Here is a 6076-nt window from a genome sequence, read left to right as displayed (position 1 = left end):
AGCAAGACTGTGGCTGCCCCTTTGCCATCAACGCCCTGTGCCCCACTTAACAAGCAAACCCTGCTTCTCTAAATACGTAAAGTAGGACGTAACATGGGATTAAAATTGGGAATTTAAAAAATTAAGATCCTATACACCTGAAAGCCCATATCATGGTATATTTCAACCCCCGTAGACGTTAATTCTTCACGCTGCCTCATTGTTCTGAAGAATGCTTGAGGTACTGTGACGTCTCTGGTACTCTAGAAGGCTGTCTGAGTCCTGCTTTTTGTCAAAGTCATTTGGGTCAGGGCTGCTATGCATTTAGGTTTTGTCTGCTTCATATTATGTTTCTAAGATCTCAAGGCTAATTTACTTTGTGCTTATTAATTATTAGCCCATTTCTTTTTAAGCTTCAAGGTTCAGAAACGTATTCTCGGGACGTTTGTGGGGCATGTTGGTGACAAAGACACTGTCTTTGACTAAACTTTAGTCAGGCTCCTCTGAGCCCACTTCCCTACTGGGCCCCATCTTGGCCTTCATGTCCATCCTTGCCCAGCCCGGCTTTAGCAAAGAATCCTGCTGTCTTGTGCCCAGGTCTTAATTTATAAAGGTGGCTGAGTTACAGCATGGAGAGGTCAATGCCAATGAGAGCAAAGTTTAATGTTATTCACAGTTGCCCCTGGGAACAAGGGCACAGCTCAACACGTGGAGACACAGGAGGGACACCAGGTTTGGGTCAGGGAGAAGAAGCAGGAGAGAGGGGAAGACGTAGGCCACAGCCTCTATTGGGGTCTCCACGGTCAGGGCAAGGCAGGGCAGAGTAAACAGCTTAGGATTGGTTGGCAGAATAACATCAGCAGGATCTTGGCTGTGGATGCCCTAGCTGTCTGGTAGCTGGCCCTGGGTTGACATAGGGCAGGGGGACACAGGCTGGGTGTCTGAGGGTTGGATAAGAATGTGGGTGGAGGCGTGACCTTGGATTGGCTGGTCTGCTCACGACAGGCATGTTCCAAGTAAGCTGTCCACCACCCCCAAGGATTAGCCAGCCTGGGAGGGAGACACTGCCCCTCCCTTCAGTTCTGAAGCGGGCCTCCGGCTGAGCCTGCAGTCTTGCCTAGCATCTTCCCCTGTCCTGTCCTGCTTCCCTGTCCTGAGAGCAGAGCCTCCATAAACCAGGGCTCCTGCATCCCTGCCTTGGGCTCTGCTTCTAGGGAACTCAACCTTTTCCAAAGGCATAAGAAGCGACCGGTCCTGACCTGTTCTTATCACACACCTCACTCCCTAAATATCACCAAGAGAGTCCCTGGAAGGAGAACTGGAAGCCAGTCTCCCCAGTGTGGTGTTCAAGGTCTTCCGTGACCAGTTCCATGGTCATCTTCCTGCCACTCCTTGCACTTGACCTTTCAGAAATGTAGAATCACTCATATTCCCTACTCTGTCCCTCTTTTGCAAGTTCCACCAGACAGTGATGCATGAGCCCACCCACATGCACTCACACACGTGCATACACATGCACACAAACACATATGCATGCATACCCACACGTGTGGACACACGCACACACTCATGAACACACTCTCACTCATGTACTCAGAGACACACATGCAGAAACAACACATGTGCACATGCATACACATGTGCATACACACATACGCAAATGCATACATATGCATACACACATACACTAATGTACACATGCACATACACACAAATACACCCGCATGCATGCACACGCCGCCCACACCACTGTTGCCTTTATGGCTTTGTTCATGCTCTTTCCTCTCCCTGGAATGTCTTGTCCCCATTGTGGACTAGCTAATCCTGTTCATACTTCCAGGCTAATCTCAAGGACCACCTTCTATGAGCAGCCTTCCTGGCGGGGTTCGATTTTCCTCTGTGCTCCCACGGCAGAGTTCCCTGGACTTGCTCCTATCGTCGTTCCTGCATATCACAGCAGCACTATCTGCCCACGCCCAGTTCTCTGGCTAGATTGTGGGCTCCCTCAGCTGCCTGAGGTCACGGACTCTTTTATTGATTCCCCAACACAGCGTCCAGTGTTCAGGAGACATTCACTGAGTGCTTCCTGAGTGAACTGGAAAAGAATTGAAAAATTAAAAGGACTCCAGGTAATCTGGAACAGTGGCCCGGTTTGACTTTTGTTGTCAGAATAAAAGGGGTTTACTTTTAAGTATATATAGAATAAGTTCTTTCTAGAACACAAGGTGTAGGATCTCCTTTGAGACATTTTCAGCATCTCACAAGGCGTAAGGGAAATGAGAGATTGGTAGCCAGTTCATAAAAGCAGGAACAGGTGGTGTCTGTGCTGTAAAGGGAGCGGGCCGACCACAGCATCACGGCCCAGGTGGCCCATTTGGGGGCCTGTGTGTGGTCCTTCTCGGTGACAGCTGCCAGACATGAAGAAACTCTGGATGCTAAGCCAAAGCCCTTGACCCTTCCTCCCTGCCCCAGGCACGGCATTCGTGGGGCTCTTGCCTGCCTATCCCAACCCCTGGAGCTGGGCTCCACCTTCCCTGTGTCAGCAAGGGCCAGAGGTCACAACCAAGGCAGCAGGCGGTAACAACCACTAACAACTCAAGCCGGTTCTCTGAAGGCCCCACGCTGGAAGAGGAGATCCAGCCGTCTCCCAGTGCTGGGGTTTCCACCCCTGCCACCAGGAGCTCAGAGGAGGCAGGATGCAGGGGTGAATAAATGGAAAGATGAGCCTCTTTTAGTCAATATTGTTAAAAGGTAAATTTTCCCCAAATTAATCAATAGAGTCAATGCAATCCCAATCAAAATTCCTAACAGTTTTTTTGCAGTAACTGATAAACTGATTCTGAAATTCGTGTGGGAATGCGAAGAACCTAGAATAGTCAAAACAACTTGGAAAAAGAAGAACAAAGAATTATCATTAAAACCACCGTGGTGCTGGTATAAAGATAGACAATGAATGGAACAGAGTAGAGAATGCAGAGTTAGACCCGCACACAAGCAGACAGCTCCCACCATGTATTGGGTGTTTATTCTGTGTCACACATTGGGCTAAGTGCTCAACATGGCAAGAAATTGTCTCTTCTAAGATCACACAGCAACCCCATTAGTAGGTACTATTATGAACCAGATTTTACAAATGAGTGTACTGGAATCAGAGAGGTGAAGACACTTGCCAGAGTCACCCATCTACAGCAGTAGAGCTTGGGTCTGATGTAAGATCTATGTTTTGAACCCCCTAGGGAAGGAAGTAGACCACATTTGTTGACCAACTAAATAATCATGGCGTATACCCTGTCTGGTTGGGTTCCTGCCTCACTCTTCAGCCTCACAATGTTGGAATCATTCACACAGGTACAGGCAGATGATACCTGTTCTCAAAGACTGGAGAAGGACGGGCCAGGAGAGCACCACCTCCCACGTTGCCTATATGTAGCCTGGTTGCAGAATCGGATCTAGTAGATCCTGGATGTTTATCTATCCTTCTGGCTCCCTACACATTTCAGGGATCTCGTTCCCAGCAGAAAGGTAGCCAACTTACACCATGGGCTTCTTTGTCCTTTTTTTGCCTTCACAGAGGCGTCTGGCCCAAGGCCAGGGCTCTGAGCCTCCCAGAGCATCACTGAAGTTGCTGTTGTGCAACAGGACAGGTGTGGTCTCCTGCCTGTCTCAACACACTGGCGAGCCAGCCTGCAGCTTATAACACAGAGGACTAACGACAAGCAGTCTCTCACACATTACCTTGGTAATGTGTCTAATCACATCTAAGCTGATGATTCCAGTTGGCATTTACGATTCTCCTGTCTCCTGAACAAAAGCCCTTCTCTGGTTGGAATTTTCTAAGCAGGAGCAACAGTTAATGTTTTCTATGAACACTTTCATTTCAAAATCCACATACTGTCTGAGGGAGTTCTCTGCAGAAGACCTAAAGACCCTGCTATTGCAGAAAATACTTCCCAGAATCTTGGCTCTAAAGGCAGATATATGTTACGCAAAGAAATTGAACAACATGGATAAAATGTTTACAGAGGTGAAGATAAAAAGAGGTATGCGTCCTTCGTTAACGTCTTGGCCATTTGGCATTATCAGCTGCTGTTACACATGACTTATCTACAGGTAATCAAGACTTTCTCATCTAGTATCAGAATTAATTTGAATAATGGCGCTATTTTAATGGAAATTATCCTAAAATGCACAGCATGGTTTCCTTCTTTCTAAAAAGAGAAGAATGAACATAATTTAGAATTTTCTTGATGAGTCACAGTTATTTAATACAGTACATCAACTAAATACAGCACTGCTTTTTATCAGCAGTATTTCTGCTCTTAGTGGGTGTTCTCCCAAGACCTCACTTGTTCTCACTTGCTGTGGGCTGGATGTCTAAATAGTCAAGTTTGTTAGGATTGTATTTAAAGTCAAGTCAATAAGGAATAAGGGTAAAGTGCACATCTTTAACACCAAAGGCTTTGGGAAAATTATTCCCCAAATTAAAGGCCTTTTATCTGCCCATTTAGGGTTAGATTCTAGAAAATTGATATGCATGGAAGGCATATTACCACCAGATACATGGGATATAGGGAATATAACAGCAACAATAGTCTCCTGGAATTTTATAATAAAAATGATTTTCATGCAGTGGTTTCTTTAATTCTCAAAACCGAGTCTTGAGGCAAGTAAGTGATTCTTTAAAGTCACAGTTTCCCTGCTGAGCGTTAGATCTCTGACCACAGCCTATATATTTATGAGAAAAAAACCAAAGGCCTGTAAAAAATGAAATTCGGATGCTTATGGAATATAACAAGTTTGTAGAGACTGTCCCGGATTTGATGTTGATTTGCATCTATTGCATCTATAGTCACTGTATTTTGCAATGAGAATTTTCACGTGGGGAGGAGGCAAACCTAGGGCACCTTATGAACCATCAGATAAATTACATTAATCATCTTCAGTAGAATTATAAGTTTATCTTATTATGATATTCCTTGATCTATAACAGTTTACATGGTGACCAGATGATTTATCACACAACACTCCTCAACTATCCTAGATAAACAGAACTTTATACAGGGTGGGCAAACTATGGCCCATGGGCTGCTCACCTGTCTTTATAAATAAAGTTTTATTAGAACACAGACACACTCATTGGTTTACATATTATCTATGATTATTTTTGCCCTGTAATGACTGCGTTTAGTAATAAAGACATAGACTGTAGGGCCCACAAAGCTAAAAGTATTTACTATCTAGCCCTTTAAGAAAAATTTTGCCAGCTCCTATTTTATCGTATGAATCATGACAATATTTTCCAAGCTGACATTTGGAACTCATAGTCTAACAAATGTCAATGTATTCCCAGGATAATACTTTATTTATTCAGCAAATATTTATGGAGTGTGTACTATAGGTCAGGCACCAGATGAGTAGCACTTAGGAATCCCTGACCTTCAAGACAGACACCAGTCACATAATCAAAAATCAAAGTAAAATTATAATTCCAGGGGCCGGCCCTGTGTCCCAGGGGTTAAGTTCGCGCACTCCGCTTTGGCAGTCCAGGGTTTCACCAGTTTGGCTTCTGGGCACAGAGCTAGCACCGCTCATCAACCTATGCTGAGGCGGGGTCCCACATAGCAGAACCAGAAGGACCTGCAACTAGAATATACAACTATGTACTGGGGGGCTTTGGGGAGAGAGAGAAAAAAAAAGAAGAAGAAGATTGGCAACAGATGATGTTAGCTCAGGGCCAATCTTTAAAAAAAAAAAATTACCACTCTGATAAGTTTCATGGACAAAATAATAGAACATTTGGAATTTACTGTAAAGATTGGTTTACACGGTTGTAGGCAGGCTAGAATTCTCCTGGAGTAAACTTCAGAAAGAAGAGACTGGAACTCTCTGCACAGGCTGAAGCTGCCATTCACAGGCAGAATTTCTTCTCTCCAGGAAGGCTCAGCTTTGCGCTTAAAGTCTTTCAGCTGATTGAGTCAGACCCACCCAGATTATGTAGGAAAATCTCCCTGACTTAAAGTCAACTGACTACTAACTTTAATCGCATCTAAAAAATACCTTCCCAGCAACACCTAGATTAGTGCTTGAACGAATAAAT

This window comes from Equus caballus, chromosome 26 (genome assembly GCF_041296265.1).
Source record: "Equus caballus isolate H_3958 breed thoroughbred chromosome 26, TB-T2T, whole genome shotgun sequence".
Taxonomy (NCBI): Eukaryota; Metazoa; Chordata; class Mammalia; order Perissodactyla; family Equidae; genus Equus; species Equus caballus.
The sequence above is the reverse complement of the archived record's forward strand: the minus strand, read 5'-3'. Positions refer to the sequence as shown.